General features: G+C 43.5%; 4 long non-coding RNA genes across 4 annotated transcripts; all 4 read left to right on the plus strand.

Annotated features, from left to right (window-relative positions):
- Window positions 1-1,575: 1,575 nt before the first annotated feature.
- Window positions 1,576-2,782, plus strand: LOC309697093. Its single transcript, XR_014273750.1, has 2 exons — window positions 1,576-1,821; window positions 2,252-2,782. It is a non-coding gene; the product is annotated as an uncharacterized lncRNA (long non-coding RNA).
- Window positions 2,783-8,765: 5,983 nt separating this feature from the next.
- LOC309697536 lies at window positions 8,766-9,972 on the plus strand. The gene is made up of 2 exons (XR_014273850.1): window positions 8,766-9,011; window positions 9,442-9,972. It is a non-coding gene; the product is annotated as an uncharacterized lncRNA (long non-coding RNA).
- A 6,118-nt stretch (window positions 9,973-16,090) lies between these two features.
- LOC309696284 lies at window positions 16,091-17,297 on the plus strand. The gene is made up of 2 exons (XR_014273408.1): window positions 16,091-16,336; window positions 16,767-17,297. It is a non-coding gene; the product is annotated as an uncharacterized lncRNA (long non-coding RNA).
- Window positions 17,298-23,415: 6,118 nt separating this feature from the next.
- Window positions 23,416-24,622, plus strand: LOC309697995. Its single transcript, XR_014273977.1, has 2 exons — window positions 23,416-23,661; window positions 24,092-24,622. It is a non-coding gene; the product is annotated as an uncharacterized lncRNA (long non-coding RNA).
- The last annotated feature ends 622 nt before the right edge of the window (window positions 24,623-25,244 follow it).

Below are 25,244 nucleotides of genomic sequence, written 5' to 3' on the forward strand. Positions count from 1 at the left end.
AGGTTCTAGGTCCTTCCACAATGACTTCATCTTTCTTACCCAGATGAGGCGTGCAGGTTTTAGACTGTATGATTCTGGTAAGAAGGGGAAGGGCTGATTATGTTAACAAGCTGCCTGAGAAACTACAATCTGAGAAACTGTAAAGATTAGAACCATTTCTATTACCAGACTGGATGCTGACTTGCTTTTGGAGCCAGCTTCCAGAAGACACTGAAGGAATCACAGTTTTTGGGATTGAATCCTTGGCTTCACTTTCCCGCACCAGTGCAGGATAACTGATGGATTTGTGTTGTGGGTTCTGGCTGACGTTTGCTCGTGGGGATCTCCCTCCTCTCCCTGAGCGATACAAGAAGGCCTGTCAAAGTCTAGCAGTGGGTGAGCAACACAGAGGAAATGCATTATAAAACGGACACATGTGCATTCTTGTATTCTGTTATGAAGTACCATCTCTTTCTACCTGTAGATGAGAACAAGCGTGTCTCCCGGCTATGTGAGGTTCGGGACCGGGGTTCCTCCGTGTCAGGACTCCAAATGTCTCGGTTTGGCCGCCTCTTCCCTCAGCCCGCTCCTCCGTGCCCTAAAACTTCAGGCCAGCCTCACGGAGCTGCGAATTTCTGGAAACCGTATGTCTGACGACCTTCTCCCTGAGCTGATTGCCACAACGCTCACCATGCCTCGTCTGCAGCTGCTGGACATTTCTGCCAACTGCATTACAGGGGACGGCCTGGAGAAGGCTGTAAATGCTTTAAAGGGACAGAGTGCACCTGCATTCCCGGTAAGGGCCTCAGCTAGCCAATAGTGGCAGCTCCAGGTTTACCATCTAACCTGTATTTAAGTACCTCTGGTCTTAATAACTACCTTAGATCTTAATAACAAGCTAACCTGATTCATATCAATGATATCTGTCAGAGAGAATTGGCTCTCGTGATCATTTGCTTTTTCTGCTCGTTTCCACTCAAAGTGCCTGGAGGAGCTGGACCTCAGTATGAACCCACTGGGGGACGGCGTGTCTGAGTCTCTGTCCTGTCTGCTGTCCTGCTGCCCTGTGCTAGCCAAGCGGTCTCTGCAGGTCTCACTGCTCATTTCCTTCAGCAGCATCGACTGCTGCTAGCCAGCGCGCTCACAGGTGACTCTCTAACAAGCAGCTGACTGAAGCCTTAAGCTTCACTGAACTCCCACCCATAAGCAAAACTGCAACTAACTTTACATCTTCTGAACGTTCAGGCACAGGCCATTTGAAAGCAGTGTGCCTGTCCCTCAATCCCCTGGGCTCCACCGGCTTTGAGCTGGTGTTAAAGACTCTGCCCCTCCACTGCCTCACACACGTGGACCTGTCAGCTGTCTGCAGAGGGCCTGCTGATTACCCGGCACTGGAACACCTCGCCAAAGTCCTGTCACAGGTGTGCACGCAAAAATCATGCAATGTCATTTATTGTCGAAAGATATAATTGTGCAATCAGGTTAAGACTTTTGTGTTTTTGCAGGACGAGTGCTCTCTGACCCACCTCAGCCTGGCTGCAAATGGGCTGACAGACAGCAGTGTAGCTACCTTGGCGAGGTGTGTGTGTGTGTGTGTGTGAGGGCGTCATTTCTACGGCTCAGTTATTACTCATGTTAGTGGGGCTTTGCCTTTGTTTAAATTGTCACTCTTTACTGGCCTGTTGGACTTTTTCTTATTATTTCACAGGTGCCTCTCGTCGTGTCCCACACTGGTGAGTCTGAATCTGTCAGGAAATCCGTCTGTTACATCAGTGGGACTTCACAACATCCTGGCGTCTGTCAGAGAGGCCCGTCGACCACTGACACTTCTAAACCTCGAAGGTATGTCTGAACTTGGAGATACTCCATGGAGTTCCTTTTTTTTTCTAAAGCTATTCTTAGATTCACCGTTTCACACTAATTCACAATTTGGATTTCTTTGATGTTTTTATCACCTGTGCAAAGTTGTACTTGGCAACAGTTTGTTTCTTGCTATCAGTGCGTTTCCTTTTGACACATTTCTAAGTTTGAACATTTAGTATGTATGCACAGAGGTGTTACATGATGATTACACACACAGACATTACAATATAGAAGTGTGGTTTAAAGATTTAAAAAAAAGATTAGCTGTGAATTAATTTTCCATTTTATGGAGCAGAAAACATTGCTGAATGCTAGCTAACAGGCTACATTTGGATGTCAAATATTTATAGGGGGGAAAATGGAAATTATGGATATGAAATAAAATGATTCTTTGTTGCTTAACCTGCAGGTTGTCAGGTCTCTGGCCCCTGGGAGAGTCAAGACCTGGACAGTTTGTCAGAGCTGGTCCAGGATATCCGTCTTTGCTCTCAGACCCTCAACAAGCTGGACCGACAGACCTTGAAGCAGAGCTGGGACAGGACTCAGTCACACGGACACTTTCTCGACCGAAACTCCAAGTGCCTCCTCTCTGCCACCTCTACTTGAGGGTGGCAGGTGTGTTCATAATAAATAATTAATAATGAATTATTAATTTCCTAATAATTCATAATAAAAGTGGTCATTTTTATAAACATTTTGTTTAATGAGGCTACACCAAAAAGAAACAAGATAAAAACAAAATAAAGTGACATGGCGTCCACCGACAGTCTGTGGATAGCTTGTGTTTTATGCATTTTTGTCTGCCTTATTTATACATGTAAAGCTCTGTATCTGTATAAAGAGTTTGTGTTAGTGTGTGAGAGGTTTTGTGTCACAATGGTCCTGTTTTGTAGGATTTGATTTAAAAAAACAAACATAATTAAAGTAACCAACGATGCTATACGTTGACATCGTTCTTTCACTGTAAGACAAAGCAGGCTATGGTGAATAATCACAGCGATTTTCAGCTCTGAAGAAATCTATCTAGGAGCTATGACAGTGTAAAGACACCCTGCAATTTTAAATGTGTGGCGACATTTGAATGAGGCGCGTACCAGTAGAGGGAGCCAACGCACCACGAATGGTACACAGCCACAGATGCGCTTTGTGCAATGTATTTGTGACATGCAGGAGTGTCCGCAAAGAAATGTGGATAAGTTGTAAATCAAAAGCTAAAGAGCTCATTCTTGCACTGTTTTGATCAGAACACACGTGGGAATGTTCAAGTGTTGAGAATTTGTAATTATAAAGTGAATTAGGGAACGATATTAGATACTGCCACTGGCTAGATTTCAACCTGGGTCTCTCGCTCCCAAAGCGCGTTCTCTACGCCGCGGCCTGCCCTATAATATATTTCAAGCGTTTACCACAACTGAGAGGTGAAAACTGCCGTTTCTTCGTCTTACAAAATGTTCTGTAACTCCAAAAGTACACGGACTGTCGACATCATTCTTTCACTGTAACAATCAGCAGGCTTTAATAAAAAAGGAAAAAAAAAATCAAGGCGGTTTTCAGGTCTCTAAAGAAAAATACATCTAGGAGATATGAGGAGTTGAAAACGCCTCTGTTACAGAATTTCAGCTGTCATTTTCACTCAAGTCTCCATAGACTTTGAATGTGGACATTTTTTAACTGTGTTGCTTCGAGGCCATTTGCGAGAAAACGGCAACTCCTACAATAATGACAGTGCCATTTTGTTAAAGGCAAGAAAAATACCTACATTTTGATGTATAATTTGTGTTAATGAAGGCAAAATTGAGCGTTTGTTCGGACATGAAGAAGAGATTGAGAAAGCGACAATGCATGGTGTGTTTGGCGTCCATAGCAACCATAACAACCAATATTGATTGATGGAAGAGATTTTGAGACAGGGGTAAAAAAAAAAGGCAGAGAGAGCCCATTCTGTAGGCTCGCCTGTAGGCTTCTAGCAAGCGTAGCAAGTGAATTTCAGAGCCAGGGATTTTTTTTTTTTTTTTTTTTTTTGTGTCCCCAGCATATGGTCCGCATGGGATTCGAACCACTGCCCTCTGTCCTCAATCTCTGCCATAGGGCCTGTCACGTTCCCATGAGCCACTCGGCGGCCCGGAATGACAGGGCAAAAGTGCTATATTTAAAGTGCACACCTGCGCAGCCGCACCCCAATTTTCGGCTCTTTTTCATTAGCTGGACACCAGGCCTTATCTAGTCAGCCGTTCCAACCACATCCCTGCCAATGTGTGCCTACGTCAAGCCGCATACAAGTGTAACGCTCACAATTTTCTGCTATCACTCTAAGGCAACTTAAGTGTTAGTGACGTCACACCTATGCGCCACTGCCCTCTGTGGAGAATGGGAGAAATGTGCTTGCACCTCAACCTATGGACTCAGACGGACATTCAATCATCATCTTCCTCACTCAAGGTAACCTTATGGCTTGTAGGAACACTGCACGTGTATGATAAGACTGTAGCCGTTCAACCGGCCCTCGTAAGGTTGCTGAAGACAGTGAACACCGTGGAATTCTCAGTATCACTGTGGCCCTGGGTTTTTCCACTGTCCTGCTAAGTGCTTATGTAATTGTAACCAACATAGGAGAGAGACGTAACATCGTGGAAGAGACATAAAGTGAGTAAAAACGATCTAAATGCATTTAGAATATATTTAGAACTACAAATTACACTTTTCTTAGCAATTATTGTTTTTTATGTCAAGCTTCAAGCTAGCTTCTTTATTGGGGCTTGGGACCAGCAAAAGTGACCCGAAATTTGGTCTTTAAGTCTGGTCATTAGCATGTCTGGACCCAAACTACACTGCAGGTCCCAAAGTCAAATGATCACTGAGAGTTAAAAATCTGTCTGAAGTTAGAAGTTAGCAGAGAGTTAGCTCACTAGTTTCCGTCTAAATATAATATACCAGGTTCTGACTGAGGGATTTCTAAAACAAATTAAAAGGCACAGCTCTGCTATCACTTCTGACATACATGAAGACAGGAAAGTAAGCAGCAGTGATGTTTGTAGGGTTACTGAAGTTTGGCTTGCTGGTATATAGTGATGTGCTATGTGACTAGCGAAACAGCTATGTTAGCATAACATTAACACAGTGATGAAGGGGAACTTTTTTCCACTGGATAAGAATTAAGGTGAGGGTTCCCGATGGTTAGGGACAAATGCAGTGGCATGGCAGGATGCTGTAAACGGACCAAACTTCAGTCAAGAGAACAACTGAGATAATCCATCCACATACAGGTTAGTCATTAATGTGCTGCTGCATTGCCTGGGCTGTAGTTACATGGTAAGGTTTTAAAAACTGAGCTTTAAAATGAATAGTTGTAATAAAAACTGAGAGAGGCCGACAGTGATCACTTACTTTTTGTAAGGGGCTTGTTGAGATTAAATAGAACAAGTTACAAAGCATTAAAACATGTTAAAAACACAACAGCCTTATTAAACGCAGAGTAGTTTGGGCCCAGAAGTAGGATTGATCACGTCATCACTTAAAGACCGGATAGACACATGGTGGAGTTACTTTGTTGTGTTTGTGTGTGTTTTTAAGTAGTTTTAAACTTTGTGATCCACAACAGGTAACAGTAAAAGATGAACATTTTTAAGCATAATGCTGTTACCAAACTACATTAATGGCCCAAAAACAGACCATAGAAAAAACCGTGGCTATGTGAAAAAAAATGATGACAACTAGTCCTAATTCAGGCTAATTGTTTTTTTGTTTTTTTGTTTTGTTTTTTTCCGACATCCCTCCACACACACAGGCTGTGCTGGCTCACAGAAAGAGTGGGTCATCAACATTATCAGGCAGCTGGTGTTCATAGCAAGCCTCACCAGACAGCTTCAGTCCATATCGGATGTACAGGATGGAGTTAAGGCTCTGCAAGGACATCTGATTTGTAAGTTTGCTTTTTACCACACTCATCTGGGCCAAGAGTAGAGGAAACTGCCTTATCTTCTGCAGCTGGAATTCAAAACAAGTATTTGAACTCGGACACGGCCTGCAGATTAGACTGGGTTTGTTTGGTTTTTCTTTTTCGTGCTTTTCCCACTTTTCTAGCTTGTTGTGCCCTTTTTCTTTCAGGATCTGCAGTTTCCTCCCTGTCCAGTAGAGGCCTCTCTCAGAGAAAGAACAGCTTGGGGATGCAGATGATGACGATTGGAGATCAGACACACCGCCCCCACCTCTCCTTATCCATGCTTAGGTCAGAAGTGGAATGCTCTTTTGCTGTTTGTTAGTTACGGATGGAGTAACACTAACTAAGGAAATACACACAACACAGTGATTGTGAATAAGTCACTCCAAGTGTGAAAAGGTGATAGTCAGAGTGAGACTACACATGAATTATTCAGGAAATGCACACTCAGTGAGAGAATAACTATAATTCAGTGTCACTAGGGGATATAACTTGAAGATGATGTGTCTTCATTTCTGATTCATTTTGAACAGTGATGAATGTGGAAGTAAATGAGCGCGAGCTGATCAAAACGGGCGAGCTGTTTTTACATATTTCTGCAGCCTGGATGCCGTGGGCTTTGTCCAGGAGTAAAAGATGACATCGCCCATTTCGGATCTTATATATAGTTATACCTTGGTGTTTTGTAGCATCACCTGACAAACTTTTACTTTCCTGATGTTTAGACTTTCTGATCCCTCCACAGACTCTGCTTTGTCTTTCTACAAAGAGTTGACGACATTAAATACAGATGTTTTAACAGTGCTTGAATGTTTTATTTTGTTTACTCTAGCCTCCAACTCAAACTTTGGTTGCTCCTATGCCCACGTCACTTCCTCCACCAATCAGAATGAGGGTCCGGGTTCAGGAAGACGTCTTCCTGATCCCAGTTCCACAAAGGTCGGTGAAAAGTTTTAAGTTTGAGCAGTACATAAAAATAAATCCCAATCTGATTGGTATAGTGTTTTTTTGTTGTTGTTGTTGTTTTGTTTTTAATTTCTGTTTAATCGCCGGTCATTGCTCTGCATCCCAGTGAGGCCAACTCCTGCTCTGTGTCGTGGCTGTGTGAGCAGGCAGCTCAGCGTTACTACCAGAAATGTGGCCTCCTGCCTCGTCTCTCTCTGCAGAAAGAAGGCGCTCTGCTCTCCCCGCAGGACCAGCTACTGGCCGTCCTGCACACAAATGAAGAGGTGAGGTTGGATTAAAAAAAACAAAACAACCCACAGTGACAAGAGGACGGCTATGACTGTGAAACAGCTTGCATGTCAGCCAGTGAGCATACTCCTTTTCTTAGGCAAAGTATGGCCCAAATTCATAAAATAGACTTTCTCATAGACACAGAGGTCTTTTCATTAAATCACTGATAGAAGGAATGGAGGTTCTAGGTCCTTCCACAATGACTTCATCTTTCTTACCCAGATGAGGCGTGCAGGTTTTAGACTGTATGATTCTGGTAAGAAGGTGAAGGGCTGATTATGTTAACAAGCTGCCTGAGAAACTACAATCTGAGAAACTGTAAAGATTAGAACCATTTCTATTACCAGACTGGATGCTGACTTGCTTTTGGAGCCAGCTTCCAGAAGACACTGAAGGAATCACAGTTTTTGGGATTGAATCCTTGGCTTCACTTTCCCGCACCAGTGCAGGATAACTGATGGGTTTGTGTTGTGGGTTCTGGCTGACGTTTGCTCGTGGGGATCTCCCTCCTCTCCCTGAGCGATACAAGAAGGCCTGTCAAAGTCTAGCAGTGGGTGAGCAACACAGAGGAAATGCATTATAAAACGGACACATGTGCATTCTTGTATTCTGTTATGAAGTACCATCTCTTTCTACCTGTAGATGAGAACAAGCGTGTCTCCCGGCTATGTGAGGTTCGGGACCGGGGTTCCTCCGTGTCAGGACTCCAAATGTCTCGGTTTGGCCGCCTCTTCCCTCAGCCCGCTCCTCCGTGCCCTAAAACTTCAGGCCAGCCTCACGGAGCTGCGAATTTCTGGAAACCGTATGTCTGACGACCTTCTCCCTGAGCTGATTGCCACAACGCTCACCATGCCTCGTCTGCAGCTGCTGGACATTTCTGCCAACTGCATTACAGGGGACGGCCTGGAGAAGGCTGTAAATGCTTTAAAGGGACAGAGTGCACCTGCATTCCCGGTAAGGGCCTCAGCTAGCCAATAGTGGCAGCTCCAGGTTTACCATCTAACCTGTATTTAAGTACCTCTGGTCTTAATAACTACCTTAGATCTTAATAACAAGCTAACCTGATTCATATCAATGATATCTGTCAGAGAGAATTGGCTCTCGTGATCATTTGCTTTTTCTGCTCGTTTCCACTCAAAGTGCCTGGAGGAGCTGGACCTCAGTATGAACCCACTGGGGGACGGCGTGTCTGAGTCTCTGTCCTGTCTGCTGTCCTGCTGCCCTGTGCTAGCCAAGCGGTCTCTGCAGGTCTCACTGCTCATTTCCTTCAGCAGCATCGACTGCTGCTAGCCAGCGCGCTCACAGGTGACTCTCTAACAAGCAGCTGACTGAAGCCTTAAGCTTCACTGAACTCCCATCCATAAGCAAAACTGCAACTAACTTTACATCTTCTGAACGTTCAGGCACAGGCCATTTGAAAGCAGTGTGCCTGTCCCTCAATCCCCTGGGCTCCACCGGCTTTGAGCTGGTGTTAAAGACTCTGCCCCTCCACTGCCTCACACACGTGGACCTGTCAGCTGTCTGCAGAGGGCCTGCTGATTACCCGGCACTGGAACACCTCGCCAAAGTCCTGTCACAGGTGTGCACGCAAAAATCATGCAATGTCATTTATTGTCGAAAGATATAATTGTGCAATCAGGTTAAGACTTTTGTGTTTTTGCAGGACGAGTGCTCTCTGACCCACCTCAGCCTGGCTGCAAATGGGCTGACAGACAGCAGTGTAGCTACCTTGGCGAGGTGTGTGTGTGTGTGTGAGGGCGTCATTTCTACGGCTCAGTTATTACTCATGTTAGTGGGGCTTTGCCTTTGTTTAAATTGTCACTCTTTACTGGCCTGTTGGACTTTTTCTTATTATTTCACAGGTGCCTCTCGTCGTGTCCCACACTGGTGAGTCTGAATCTGTCAGGAAATCCGTCTGTTACATCAGTGGGACTTCACAACATCCTGGCGTCTGTCAGAGAGGCCCGTCGACCACTGACACTTCTAAACCTCGAAGGTATGTCTGAACTTGGAGATACTCCATGGAGTTCCTTTTTTTTTCTAAAGCTATTCTTAGATTCACCGTTTCACACTAATTCACAATTTGGATTTCTTTGATGTTTTTATCACCTGTGCAAAGTTGTACTTGGCAACAGTTTCTTTCTTGCTATCAGTGCGTTTCCTTTTGACGCATTTCTAAGTTTGAACATTTAGTATGTATGCACAGAGGTGTTACATGATGATTACACACACAGACATTACAATATAGAAGTGTGGTTTAAAGATTTAAAAAAAAGATTAGCTGTGAATTAATTTTCCATTTTATGGAGCAGAAAACATTGCTGAATGCTAGCTAACAGGCTACATTTGGATGTCAAATATTTATAGGGGGGAAAATGGAAATTATGGATATGAAATAAAATGATTCTTTGTTGCTTAACCTGCAGGTTGTCAGGTCTCTGGCCCCTGGGAGAGTCAAGACCTGGACAGTTTGTCAGAGCTGGTCCAGGATATCCGTCTTTGCTCTCAGACCCTCAACAAGCTGGACCGACAGACCTTGAAGCAGAGCTGGGACAGGACTCAGTCACACGGACACTTTCTCGACCGAAACTCCAAGTGCCTCCTCTCTGCCACCTCTACTTGAGGGTGGCAGGTGTGTTCATAATAAATAATTAATAATGAATTATTAATTTCCTAATAATTCATAATAAAAGTGGTCATTTTTATAAACATTTTGTTTAATGAGGCTACACCAAAAAGAAACAAGATAAAAACAAAATAAAGTGACATGGCGTCCACCGACAGTCTGTGGATAGCTTGTGTTTTATGCATTTTTGTCTGCCTTATTTATACATGTAAAGCTCTGTATCTGTATAAAGAGTTTGTGTTAGTGTGTGAGAGGTTTTGTGTCACAATGGTCCTGTTTTGTAGGATTTGATTTAAAAAAACAAACATAATTAAAGTAACCAACGATGCTATACGTTGACATCGTTCTTTCACTGTAAGACAAAGCAGGCTATGGTGAATAATCACAGCGATTTTCAGCTCTGAAGAAATCTATCTAGGAGCTATGACAGTGTAAAGACACCCTGCAATTTTAAATGTGTGGCGACATTTGAATGAGGCGCGTACCAGTAGAGGGAGCCAACGCACCACGAATGGTACACAGCCACAGATGCGCTTTGTGCAATGTATTTGTGACATGCAGGAGTGTCCGCAAAGAAATGTGGATAAGTTGTAAATCAAAAGCTAAAGAGCTCATTCTTGCACTGTTTTGATCAGAACACACGTGGGAATGTTCAAGTGTTGAGAATTTGTAATTATAAAGTGAATTAGGGAACGATATTAGATACTGCCACTGGCTAGATTTCAACCTGGGTCTCTCGCTCCCAAAGCGCGTTCTCTACGCCGCGGCCTGCCCTATAATATATTTCAAGCGTTTACCACAACTGAGAGGTGAAAACTGCCGTTTCTTCGTCTTACAAAATGTTCTGTAACTCCAAAAGTACACGGACTGTCGACATCATTCTTTCACTGTAACAATCAGCAGGCTTTAATAAAAAAGGAAAAAAAAAATCAAGGCGGTTTTCAGGTCTCTAAAGAAAAATACATCTAGGAGATATGAGGAGTTGAAAACGCCTCTGTTACAGAATTTCAGCTGTCATTTTCACTCAAGTCTCCATAGACTTTGAATGTGGACATTTTTTAACTGTTGCTTCGAGGCCATTTGCGAGAAAACGGCAACTCCTACAATAATGACAGTGCCATTTTGTTAAAGGCAAGAAAAATACCTACATTTTGATGTATAATTTGTGTTAATGAAGGCAAAATTGAGCGTTTGTTCGGACATGAAGAAGAGATTGAGAAAGCGACAATGCATGGTGTGTTTGGCGTCCATAGCAACCATAACAACCAATATTGATTGATGGAAGAGATTTTGAGACAGGGGTAAAAAAAAAAAAAAAAGGCAGAGAGAGCCCATTCTGTAGGCTCGCCTGTAGGCTTCTAGCAAGCGTAGCAAGTGAATTTCAGAGCCAGGGATTTTTTTTTTTTTTTTTTTTTTTGTGTCCCCAGCATATGGTCCGCATGGGATTCGAACCACTGCCCTCTGTCCTCAATCTCTGCCATAGGGCCTGTCACGTTCCCATGAGCCACTCGGCGGCCCGGAATGACAGGGCAAAAGTGCTATATTTAAAGTGCACACCTGCGCAGCCGCACCCCAATTTTCGGCTCTTTTTCATTAGCTGGACACCAGGCCTTATCTAGTCAGCCGTTCCAACCACATCCCTGCCAATGTGTGCCTACGTCAAGCCGCATACAAGTGTAACGCTCACAATTTTCTGCTATCACTCTAAGGCAACTTAAGTGTTAGTGACGTCACACCTATGCGCCACTGCCCTCTGTGGAGAATGGGAGAAATGTGCTTGCACCTCAACCTATGGACTCAGACGGACATTCAATCATCATCTTCCTCACTCAAGGTAACCTTATGGCTTGTAGGAACACTGCACGTGTATGATAAGACTGTAGCCGTTCAACCGGCCCTCGTAAGGTTGCTGAAGACAGTGAACACCGTGGAATTCTCAGTATCACTGTGGCCCTGGGTTTTTCCACTGTCCTGCTAAGTGCTTATGTAATTGTAACCAACATAGGAGAGAGACGTAACATCGTGGAAGAGACATAAAGTGAGTAAAAACGATCTAAATGCATTTAGAATATATTTAGAACTACAAATTACACTTTTCTTAGCAATTATTGTTTTTTATGTCAAGCTTCAAGCTAGCTTCTTTATTGGGGCTTGGGACCAGCAAAAGTGACCCGAAATTTGGTCTTTAAGTCTGGTCATTAGCGTGTCTGGACCCAAACTACACTGCAGGTCCCAAAGTCAAATGATCACTGAGAGTTAAAAATCTGTCTGAAGTTAGAAGTTAGCAGAGAGTTAGCTCACTAGTTTCCGTCTAAATATAATATACCAGGTTCTGACTGAGGGATTTCTAAAACAAATTAAAAGGCACAGCTCTGCTATCACTTCTGACATACATGAAGACAGGAAAGTAAGCAGCAGTGATGTTTGTAGGGTTACTGAAGTTTGGCTAGCTGGTATATAGTGATGTGCTATGTGACTAGCGAAACAGCTATGTTAGCATAACATTAACACAGTGATGAAGGGGAACTTTTTTCCACTGGATAAGAGTTAAGGTGAGGGTTCCCGATGGTTAGGGACAAATGCAGTGGCATGGCAGGATGCTGTAAACGGACCAAACTTCAGTCAAGAGAACAACTGAGATAATCCATCCACATACAGGTTAGTCATTAATGTGCTGCTGCATTGCCTGGGCTGTAGTTACATGGTAAGGTTTTAAAAACTGAGCTTTAAAATGAATAGTTGTAATAAAAACTGAGAGAGGCCGACAGTGATCACTTACTTTTTGTAAGGGGCTTGTTGAGATTAAATAGAACAAGTTACAAAGCATTAAAACATGTTAAAAACACAACAGCCTTATTAAACGCAGAGTAGTTTGGGCCCAGAAGTAGGATTGATCACGTCATCACTTAAAGACCGGATAGACACATGGTGGAGTTACTTTGTTGTGTCTGTGTGTGTTTTTAAGTAGTTTTAAACTTTGTGATCCACAACAGGTAACAGTAAAAGATGAACATTTTTAAGCATAATGCTGTTACCAAACTACATTAATGGCCCAAAAACAGACCATAGAAAAAACCGTGGCTATGTGAAAAAAAATGATGACAACTAGTCCTAATTCAGGCTAATTGTTTTTTTGTTTTTTTGTTTTGTTTTTTTCCGACATCCCTCCACACACACAGGCTGTGCTGGCTCACAGAAAGAGTGGGTCATCAACATTATCAGGCAGCTGGTGTTCATAGCAAGCCTCACCAGACAGCTTCAGTCCATATCGGATGTACAGGATGGAGTTAAGGCTCTGCAAGGACATCTGATTTGTAAGTTTGCTTTTTACCACACTCATCTGGGCCAAGAGTAGAGGAAACTGCCTTATCTTCTGCAGCTGGAATTCAAAACAAGTATTTGAACTCGGACACGGCCTGCAGATTAGACTGGGTTTGTTTGGTTTTTCTTTTTCGTGCTTTTCCCACTTTTCTAGCTTGTTGTGCCCTTTTTCTTTCAGGATCTGCAGTTTCCTCCCTGTCCAGTAGAGGCCTCTCTCAGAGAAAGAACAGCTTGGGGATGCAGATGATGACGATTGGAGATCAGACACACCGCCCCCACCTCTCCTTATCCATGCTTAGGTCAGAAGTGGAATGCTCTTTTGCTGTTTGTTAGTTACGGATGGAGTAACACTAACTAAGGAAATACACACAACACAGTGATTGTGAATAAGTCACTCCAAGTGTGAAAAGGTGATAGTCAGAGTGAGACTACACATGAATTATTCAGGAAATGCACACTCAGTGAGAGAATAACTATAATTCAGTGTCACTAGGGGATATAACTTGAAGATGATGTGTCTTCATTTCTGATTCATTTTGAACAGTGATGAATGTGGAAGTAAATGAGCGCGAGCTGATCAAAACGGGCGAGCTGTTTTTACATATTTCTGCAGCCTGGATGCCGTGGGCTTTGTCCAGGAGTAAAAGATGACATCGCCCATTTCGGATCTTATATATAGTTATACCTTGGTGTTTTGTAGCATCACCTGACAAACTTTTACTTTCCTGATGTTTAGACTTTCTGATCCCTCCACAGACTCTGCTTTGTCTTTCTACAAAGAGTTGACGACATTAAATACAGATGTTTTAACAGTGCTTGAATGTTTTATTTTGTTTACTCTAGCCTCCAACTCAAACTTTGGTTGCTCCTATGCCCACGTCACTTCCTCCACCAATCAGAATGAGGGTCCGGGTTCAGGAAGACGTCTTCCTGATCCCAGTTCCACAAAGGTCGGTGAAAAGTTTTAAGTTTGAGCAGTACATAAAAATAAATCCCAATCTGATTGGTATAGTGTTTTTTTGTTGTTGTTGTTGTTTTGTTTTTAATTTCTGTTTAATCGCCGGTCATTGCTCTGCATCCCAGTGAGGCCAACTCCTGCTCTGTGTCGTGGCTGTGTGAGCAGGCAGCTCAGCGTTACTACCAGAAATGTGGCCTCCTGCCTCGTCTCTCTCTGCAGAAAGAAGGCGCTCTGCTCTCCCCGCAGGACCAGCTACTGGCCGTCCTGCACACAAATGAAGAGGTGAGGTGACACTGAGGAGAGCCAGAAGTGACCATACTTGGACCACAGACAATTTAAAAGATGCTGAAGACTACCATGATTGGTTGATGAAGTCTGATCACGAGTGTTTAAGACAAATGTTGTCACCGTTGCTATCTTGGATTTAAAAAAAACAAAACAACCCACAGTGACAAGAGGACGGCTATGACTGTGAAACAGCTTGCATGTCAGCCAGTGAGCATACTCCTTTTCTTAGGCAAAGTATGGCCCAAATTCATAAAATAGACTTTCTCATAGACACAGAGGTCTTTTCATTAAATCACTGATAGAAGGAATGGAGGTTCTAGGTCCTTCCACAATGACTTCATCTTTCTTACCCAGATGAGGCGTGCAGGTTTTAGACTGTATGATTCTGGTAAGAAGGTGAAGGGCTGATTATGTTAACAAGCTGCCTGAGAAACTACAATCTGAGAAACTGTAAAGATTAGAACCATTTCTATTACCAGACTGGATGCTGACTTGCTTTTGGAGCCAGCTTCCAGAAGACACTGAAGGAATCACAGTTTTTGGGATTGAATCCTTGGCTTCACTTTCCCGCACCAGTGCAGGATAACTGATGGGTTTGTGTTGTGGGTTCTGGCTGACGTTTGCTCGTGGGGATCTCCCTCCTCTCCCTGAGCGATACAAGAAGGCCTGTCAAAGTCTAGCAGTGGGTGAGCAACACAGAGGAAATGCATTATAAAACGGACACATGTGCATTCTTGTATTCTGTTATGAAGTACCATCTCTTTCTACCTGTAGATGAGAACAAGCGTGTCTCCCGGCTATGTGAGGTTCGGGACCGGGGTTCCTCCGTGTCAGGACTCCAAATGTCTCGGTTTGGCCGCCTCTTCCCTCAGCCCGCTCCTCCGTGCCCTAAAACTTCCGGCCAGCCTCACGGAGCTGCGAATTTCTGGAAACCGTATGTCTGACGACCTTCTCCCTGAGCTGATTGCCACAACGCTCACCATGCCTCGTCTGCAGCTGCTGGACATTTCTGCCAACTGCATTACAGGGGACGGCCTGGAGAAGGCTGTAAATGCTTTAAAGGGACAGAGTGCACCTGCATTCCCGGTAAGGGCCTCAGCTAGCCAATAGTGGCAGCTCCAGGTTTACCATCTAACCTGTATTTAAGTACCTCTGGTCTTAATAACTACCTTAGATCTTAATAACAAGCTAACCTGATTCATATCAATGATATCTGTCAGAGAGAATTGGCTCTCGTGATCATTTGCTTTTTCTGCTCGTTTCCACTCAAAGTGCCTGGAGGAGCTGGACCTCAGTATGAACCCACTGGGGGACGGCGTGTCTGAGTCTCTGTCCTGTCTGCTGTCCTGCTGCCCTGTGCTAGCCAAGCGGTCTCTGCAGGTCTCACTGCTCATTTCCTTCAGCAGCATCGACTGCTGCTAGCCAGCGCGCTCACAGGTGACTCTCTAACAAGCAGCTGACTGAAGCCTTAAGCTTCACTGAACTCCCATCCATAAGCAAAACTGCAACTAACTTTACATCTTCTGAACGTTCAGGCACAGGCCATTTGAAAGCAGTGTGCCTGTCCCTCAATCCCCTGGGCTCCACCGGCTTTGAGCTGGTGTTAAAGACTCTGCCCCTCCACTGCCTCACACACGTGGACCTGTCAGCTGTCTGCAGAGGGCCTGCTGATTACCCGGCACTGGAACACCTCGCCAAAGTCCTGTCACAGGTGTGCACGCAAAAATCATGCAATGTCATTTATTGTCGAAAGATATAATTGTGCAATCAGGTTAAGACTTTTGTGTTTTTGCAGGACGAGTGCTCTCTGACCCACCTCAGCCTGGCTGCAAATGGGCTGACAGACAGCAGTGTAGCTACCTTGGCGAGGTGTGTGTGTGTGTGTGAGGGCGTCATTTCTACGGCTCAGTTATTACTCATGTTAGTGGGGCTTTGCCTTTGTTTAAATTGTCACTCTTTACTGGCCTGTTGGACTTTTTCTTATTATTTCACAGGTGCCTCTCGTCGTGTCCCACACTGGTGAGTCTGAATCTGTCAGGAAATCCGTCTGTTACATCAGTGGGACTTCACAACATCCTGGCGTCTGTCAGAGAGGCCCGTCGACCACTGACACTTCTAAACCTCGAAGGTATGTCTGAACTTGGAGATACTCCATGGAGTTCCTTTTTTTTTCTAAAGCTATTCTTAGATTCACCGTTTCACACTAATTCACAATTTGGATTTCTTTGATGTTTTTATCACCTGTGCAAAGTTGTACTTGGCAACAGTTTCTTTCTTGCTATCAGTGCGTTTCCTTTTGACGCATTTCTAAGTTTGAACATTTAGTATGTATGCACAGAGGTGTTACATGATGATTACACACACAGACATTACAATATAGAAGTGTGGTTTAAAGATTTAAAAAAAAGATTAGCTGTGAATTAATTTTCCATTTTATGGAGCAGAAAACATTGCTGAATGCTAGCTAACAGGCTACATTTGGATGTCAAATATTTATAGGGGGGAAAATGGAAATTATGGATATGAAATAAAATGATTCTTTGTTGCTTAACCTGCAGGTTGTCAGGTCTCTGGCCCCTGGGAGAGTCAAGACCTGGACAGTTTGTCAGAGCTGGTCCAGGATATCCGTCTTTGCTCTCAGACCCTCAACAAGCTGGACCGACAGACCTTGAAGCAGAGCTGGGACAGGACTCAGTCACACGGACACTTTCTCGACCGAAACTCCAAGTGCCTCCTCTCTGCCACCTCTACTTGAGGGTGGCAGGTGTGTTCATAATAAATAATTAATAATGAATTATTAATTTCCTAATAATTCATAATAAAAGTGGTCATTTTTATAAACATTTTGTTTAATGAGGCTACACCAAAAAGAAACAAGATAAAAACAAAATAAAGTGACATGGCGTCCACCGACAGTCTGTGGATAGCTTGTGTTTTATGCATTTTTGTCTGCCTTATTTATACATGTAAAGCTCTGTATCTGTATAAAGAGTTTGTGTTAGTGTGTGAGAGGTTTTGTGTCACAATGGTCCTGTTTTGTAGGATTTGATTTAAAAAAACAAACATAATTAAAGTAACCAACGATGCTATACGTTGACATCGTTCTTTCACTGTAAGACAAAGCAGGCTATGGTGAATAATCACAGCGATTTTCAGCTCTGAAGAAATCTATCTAGGAGCTATGACAGTGTAAAGACACCCTGCAATTTTAAATGTGTGGCGACATTTGAATGAGGCGCGTACCAGTAGAGGGAGCCAACGCACCACGAATGGTACACAGCCACAGATGCGCTTTGTGCAATGTATTTGTGACATGCAGGAGTGTCCGCAAAGAAATGTGGATAAGTTGTAAATCAAAAGCTAAAGAGCTCATTCTTGCACTGTTTTGATCAGAACACACGTGGGAATGTTCAAGTGTTGAGAATTTGTAATTATAAAGTGAATTAGGGAACGATATTAGATACTGCCACTGGCTAGATTTCAACCTGGGTCTCTCGCTCCCAAAGCGCGTTCTCTACGCCGCGGCCTGCCCTATAATATATTTCAAGCGTTTACCACAACTGAGAGGTGAAAACTGCCGTTTCTTCGTCTTACAAAATGTTCTGTAACTCCAAAAGTACACGGACTGTCGACATCATTCTTTCACTGTAACAATCAGCAGGCTTTAATAAAAAAGGAAAAAAAAAATCAAGGCGGTTTTCAGGTCTCTAAAGAAAAATACATCTAGGAGATATGAGGAGTTGAAAACGCCTCTGTTACAGAATTTCAGCTGTCATTTTCACTCAAGTCTCCATAGACTTTGAATGTGGACATTTTTTAACTGTTGCTTCGAGGCCATTTGCGAGAAAACGGCAACTCCTACAATAATGACAGTGCCATTTTGTTAAAGGCAAGAAAAATACCTACATTTTGATGTATAATTTGTGTTAATGAAGGCAAAATTGAGCGTTTGTTCGGACATGAAGAAGAGATTGAGAAAGCGACAATGCATGGTGTGTTTGGCGTCCATAGCAACCATAACAACCAATATTGATTGATGGAAGAGATTTTGAGACAGGGGTAAAAAAAAAAAAAAAAGGCAGAGAGAGCCCATTCTGTAGGCTCGCCTGTAGGCTTCTAGCAAGCGTAGCAAGTGAATTTCAGAGCCAGGGATTTTTTTTTTTTTTTTTTTTTTTGTGTCCCCAGCATATGGTCCGCATGGGATTCGAACCACTGCCCTCTGTCCTCAATCTCTGCCATAGGGCCTGTCACGTTCCCATGAGCCACTCGGCGGCCCGGAATGACAGGGCAAAAGTGCTATATTTAAAGTGCACACCTGCGCAGCCGCACCCCAATTTTCGGCTCTTTTTCATTAGCTGGACACCAGGCCTTATCTAGTCAGCCGTTCCAACCACATCCCTGCCAATGTGTGCCTACGTCAAGCCGCATACAAGTGTAACGCTCACAATTTTCTGCTATCACTCTAAGGCAACTTAAGTGTTAGTGACGTCACACCTATGCGCCACTGCCCTCTGTGGAGAATGGGAGAAATGTGCTTGCACCTCAACCTATGGACTCAGACGGACATTCAATCATCATCTTCCTCACTCAAGGTAACCTTATGGCTTGTAGGAACACTGCACGTGTATGATAAGACTGTAGCCGTTCAACCGGCCCTCGTAAGGTTGCTGAAGACAGTGAACACCGTGGAATTCTCAGTATCACTGTGGCCCTGGGTTTTTCCACTGTCCTGCTAAGTGCTTATGTAATTGTAACCAACATAGGAGAGAGACGTAACATCGTGGAAGAGACATAAAGTGAGTAAAAACGATCTAAATGCATTTAGAATATATTTAGAACTACAAATTACACTTTTCTTAGCAATTATTGTTTTTTATGTCAAGCTTCAAGCTAGCTTCTTTATTGGGGCTTGGGACCAGCAAAAGTGACCCGAAATTTGGTCTTTAAGTCTGGTCATTAGCGTGTCTGGACCCAAACTACACTGCAGGTCCCAAAGTCAAATGATCACTGAGAGTTAAAAATCTGTCTGAAGTTAGAAGTTAGCAGAGAGTTAGCTCACTAGTTTCCGTCTAAATATAATATACCAGGTTCTGACTGAGGGATTTCTAAAACAAATTAAAAGGCACAGCTCTGCTATCACTTCTGACATACATGAAGACAGGAAAGTAAGCAGCAGTGATGTTTGTAGGGTTACTGAAGTTTGGCTAGCTGGTATATAGTGATGTGCTATGTGACTAGCGAAACAGCTATGTTAGCATAACATTAACACAGTGATGAAGGGGAACTTTTTTCCACTGGATAAGAGTTAAGGTGAGGGTTCCCGATGGTTAGGGACAAATGCAGTGGCATGGCAGGATGCTGTAAACGGACCAAACTTCAGTCAAGAGAACAACTGAGATAATCCATCCACATACAGGTTAGTCATTAATGTGCTGCTGCATTGCCTGGGCTGTAGTTACATGGTAAGGTTTTAAAAACTGAGCTTTAAAATGAATAGTTGTAATAAAAACTGAGAGAGGCCGACAGTGATCACTTACTTTTTGTAAGGGGCTTGTTGAGATTAAATAGAACAAGTTACAAAGCATTAAAACATGTTAAAAACACAACAGCCTTATTAAACGCAGAGTAGTTTGGGCCCAGAAGTAGGATTGATCACGTCATCACTTAAAGACCGGATAGACACATGGTGGAGTTACTTTGTTGTGTCTGTGTGTGTTTTTAAGTAGTTTTAAACTTTGTGATCCACAACAGGTAACAGTAAAAGATGAACATTTTTAAGCATAATGCTGTTACCAAACTACATTAATGGCCCAAAAACAGACCATAGAAAAAACCGTGGCTATGTGAAAAAAAATGATGACAACTAGTCCTAATTCAGGCTAATTGTTTTTTTGTTTTTTTGTTTTGTTTTTTTCCGACATCCCTCCACACACACAGGCTGTGCTGGCTCACAGAAAGAGTGGGTCATCAACATTATCAGGCAGCTGGTGTTCATAGCAAGCCTCACCAGACAGCTTCAGTCCATATCGGATGTACAGGATGGAGTTAAGGCTCTGCAAGGACATCTGATTTGTAAGTTTGCTTTTTACCACACTCATCTGGGCCAAGAGTAGAGGAAACTGCCTTATCTTCTGCAGCTGGAATTCAAAACAAGTATTTGAACTCGGACACGGCCTGCAGATTAGACTGGGTTTGTTTGGTTTTTCTTTTTCGTGCTTTTCCCACTTTTCTAGCTTGTTGTGCCCTTTTTCTTTCAGGATCTGCAGTTTCCTCCCTGTCCAGTAGAGGCCTCTCTCAGAGAAAGAACAGCTTGGGGATGCAGATGATGACGATTGGAGATCAGACACACCGCCCCCACCTCTCCTTATCCATGCTTAGGTCAGAAGTGGAATGCTCTTTTGCTGTTTGTTAGTTACGGATGGAGTAACACTAACTAAGGAAATACACACAACACAGTGATTGTGAATAAGTCACTCCAAGTGTGAAAAGGTGATAGTCAGAGTGAGACTACACATGAATTATTCAGGAAATGCACACTCAGTGAGAGAATAACTATAATTCAGTGTCACTAGGGGATATAACTTGAAGATGATGTGTCTTCATTTCTGATTCATTTTGAACAGTGATGAATGTGGAAGTAAATGAGCGCGAGCTGATCAAAACGGGCGAGCTGTTTTTACATATTTCTGCAGCCTGGATGCCGTGGGCTTTGTCCAGGAGTAAAAGATGACATCGCCCATTTCGGATCTTATATATAGTTATACCTTGGTGTTTTGTAGCATCACCTGACAAACTTTTACTTTCCTGATGTTTAGACTTTCTGATCCCTCCACAGACTCTGCTTTGTCTTTCTACAAAGAGTTGACGACATTAAATACAGATGTTTTAACAGTGCTTGAATGTTTTATTTTGTTTACTCTAGCCTCCAACTCAAACTTTGGTTGCTCCTATGCCCACGTCACTTCCTCCACCAATCAGAATGAGGGTCCGGGTTCAGGAAGACGTCTTCCTGATCCCAGTTCCACAAAGGTCGGTGAAAAGTTTTAAGTTTGAGCAGTACATAAAAATAAATCCCAATCTGATTGGTATAGTGTTTTTTTGTTGTTGTTGTTGTTTTGTTTTTAATTTCTGTTTAATCGCCGGTCATTGCTCTGCATCCCAGTGAGGCCAACTCCTGCTCTGTGTCGTGGCTGTGTGAGCAGGCAGCTCAGCGTTACTACCAGAAATGTGGCCTCCTGCCTCGTCTCTCTCTGCAGAAAGAAGGCGCTCTGCTCTCCCCGCAGGACCAGCTACTGGCCGTCCTGCACACAAATGAAGAGGTGAGGTGACACTGAGGAGAGCCAGAAGTGACCATACTTGGACCACAGACAATTTAAAAGATGCTGAAGACTACCATGATTGGTTGATGAAGTCTGATCACGAGTGTTTAAGACAAATGTTGTCACCGTTGCTATCTTGGATTTAAAAAAAACAAAACAACCCACAGTGACAAGAGGACGGCTATGACTGTGAAACAGCTTGCATGTCAGCCAGTGAGCATACTCCTTTTCTTAGGCAAAGTATGGCCCAAATTCATAAAATAGACTTTCTCATAGACACAGAGGTCTTTTCATTAAATCACTGATAGAAGGAATGGAGGTTCTAGGTCCTTCCACAATGACTTCATCTTTCTTACCCAGATGAGGCGTGCAGGTTTTAGACTGTATGATTCTGGTAAGAAGGTGAAGGGCTGATTATGTTAACAAGCTGCCTGAGAAACTACAATCTGAGAAACTGTAAAGATTAGAACCATTTCTATTACCAGACTGGATGCTGACTTGCTTTTGGAGCCAGCTTCCAGAAGACACTGAAGGAATCACAGTTTTTGGGATTGAATCCTTGGCTTCACTTTCCCGCACCAGTGCAGGATAACTGATGGGTTTGTGTTGTGGGTTCTGGCTGACGTTTGCTCGTGGGGATCTCCCTCCTCTCCCTGAGCGATACAAGAAGGCCTGTCAAAGTCTAGCAGTGGGTGAGCAACACAGAGGAAATGCATTATAAAACGGACACATGTGCATTCTTGTATTCTGTTATGAAGTACCATCTCTTTCTACCTGTAGATGAGAACAAGCGTGTCTCCCGGCTATGTGAGGTTCGGGACCGGGGTTCCTCCGTGTCAGGACTCCAAATGTCTCGGTTTGGCCGCCTCTTCCCTCAGCCCGCTCCTCCGTGCCCTAAAACTTCCGGCCAGCCTCACGGAGCTGCGAATTTCTGGAAACCGTATGTCTGACGACCTTCTCCCTGAGCTGATTGCCACAACGCTCACCATGCCTCGTCTGCAGCTGCTGGACATTTCTGCCAACTGCATTACAGGGGACGGCCTGGAGAAGGCTGTAAATGCTTTAAAGGGACAGAGTGCACCTGCATTCCCGGTAAGGGCCTCAGCTAGCCAATAGTGGCAGCTCCAGGTTTACCATCTAACCTGTATTTAAGTACCTCTGGTCTTAATAACTACCTTAGATCTTAATAACAAGCTAACCTGATTCATATCAATGATATCTGTCAGAGAGAATTGGCTCTCGTGATCATTTGCTTTTTCTGCTCGTTTCCACTCAAAGTGCCTGGAGGAGCTGGACCTCAGTATGAACCCACTGGGGGACGGCGTGTCTGAGTCTCTGTCCTGTCTGCTGTCCTGCTGCCCTGTGCTAGCCAAGCGGTCTCTGCAGGTCTCACTGCTCATTTCCTTCAGCAGCATCGACTGCTGCTAGCCAGCGCGCTCACAGGTGACTCTCTAACAAGCAGCTGACTGAAGCCTTAAGCTTCACTGAACTCCCATCCATAAGCAAAACTGCAACTAACTTTACATCTTCTGAACGTTCAGGCACAGGCCATTTGAAAGCAGTGTGCCTGTCCCTCAATCCCCTGGGCTCCACCGGCTTTGAGCTGGTGTTAAAGACTCTGCCCCTCCACTGCCTCACACACGTGGACCTGTCAGCTGTCTGCAGAGGGCCTGCTGATTACCCGGCACTGGAACACCTCGCCAAAGTCCTGTCACAGGTGTGCACGCAAAAATCATGCAATGTCATTTATTGTCGAAAGATATAATTGTGCAATCAGGTTAAGACTTTTGTGTTTTTGCAGGACGAGTGCTCTCTGACCCACCTCAGCCTGGCTGCAAATGGGCTGACAGACAGCAGTGTAGCTACCTTGGCGAGGTGTGTGTGTGTGTGTGAGGGCGTCATTTCTACGGCTCAGTTATTACTCATGTTAGTGGGGCTTTGCCTTTGTTTAAATTGTCACTCTTTACTGGCCTGTTGGACTTTTTCTTATTATTTCACAGGTGCCTCTCGTCGTGTCCCACACTGGTGAGTCTGAATCTGTCAGGAAATCCGTCTGTTACATCAGTGGGACTTCACAACATCCTGGCGTCTGTCAGAGAGGCCCGTCGACCACTGACACTTCTAAACCTCGAAGGTATGTCTGAACTTGGAGATACTCCATGGAGTTCCTTTTTTTTTCTAAAGCTATTCTTAGATTCACCGTTTCACACTAATTCACAATTTGGATTTCTTTGATGTTTTTATCACCTGTGCAAAGTTGTACTTGGCAACAGTTTCTTTCTTGCTATCAGTGCGTTTCCTTTTGACGCATTTCTAAGTTTGAACATTTAGTATGTATGCACAGAGGTGTTACATGATGATTACACACACAGACATTACAATATAGAAGTGTGGTTTAAAGATTTAAAAAAAAGATTAGCTGTGAATTAATTTTCCATTTTATGGAGCAGAAAACATTGCTGAATGCTAGCTAACAGGCTACATTTGGATGTCAAATATTTATAGGGGGGAAAATGGAAATTATGGATATGAAATAAAATGATTCTTTGTTGCTTAACCTGCAGGTTGTCAGGTCTCTGGCCCCTGGGAGAGTCAAGACCTGGACAGTTTGTCAGAGCTGGTCCAGGATATCCGTCTTTGCTCTCAGACCCTCAACAAGCTGGACCGACAGACCTTGAAGCAGAGCTGGGACAGGACTCAGTCACACGGACACTTTCTCGACCGAAACTCCAAGTGCCTCCTCTCTGCCACCTCTACTTGAGGGTGGCAGGTGTGTTCATAATAAATAATTAATAATGAATTATTAATTTCCTAATAATTCATAATAAAAGTGGTCATTTTTATAAACATTTTGTTTAATGAGGCTACACCAAAAAGAAACAAGATAAAAACAAAATAAAGTGACATGGCGTCCACCGACAGTCTGTGGATAGCTTGTGTTTTATGCATTTTTGTCTGCCTTATTTATACATGTAAAGCTCTGTATCTGTATAAAGAGTTTGTGTTAGTGTGTGAGAGGTTTTGTGTCACAATGGTCCTGTTTTGTAGGATTTGATTTAAAAAAACAAACATAATTAAAGTAACCAACGATGCTATACGTTGACATCGTTCTTTCACTGTAAGACAAAGCAGGCTATGGTGAATAATCACAGCGATTTTCAGCTCTGAAGAAATCTATCTAGGAGCTATGACAGTGTAAAGACACCCTGCAATTTTAAATGTGTGGCGACATTTGAATGAGGCGCGTACCAGTAGAGGGAGCCAACGCACCACGAATGGTACACAGCCACAGATGCGCTTTGTGCAATGTATTTGTGACATGCAGGAGTGTCCGCAAAGAAATGTGGATAAGTTGTAAATCAAAAGCTAAAGAGCTCATTCTTGCACTGTTTTGATCAGAACACACGTGGGAATGTTCAAGTGTTGAGAATTTGTAATTATAAAGTGAATTAGGGAACGATATTAGATACTGCCACTGGCTAGATTTCAACCTGGGTCTCTCGCTCCCAAAGCGCGTTCTCTACGCCGCGGCCTGCCCTATAATATATTTCAAGCGTTTACCACAACTGAGAGGTGAAAACTGCCGTTTCTTCGTCTTACAAAATGTTCTGTAACTCCAAAAGTACACGGACTGTCGACATCATTCTTTCACTGTAACAATCAGCAGGCTTTAATAAAAAAGGAAAAAAAATCAAGGCGGTTTTCAGGTCTCTAAAG

The sequence above is a fragment of the Aulonocara stuartgranti genome, assembly GCF_965226115.1.
Source record: "Aulonocara stuartgranti genome assembly, chromosome: 20".
Taxonomy (NCBI): Eukaryota; Metazoa; Chordata; class Actinopteri; order Cichliformes; family Cichlidae; genus Aulonocara; species Aulonocara stuartgranti.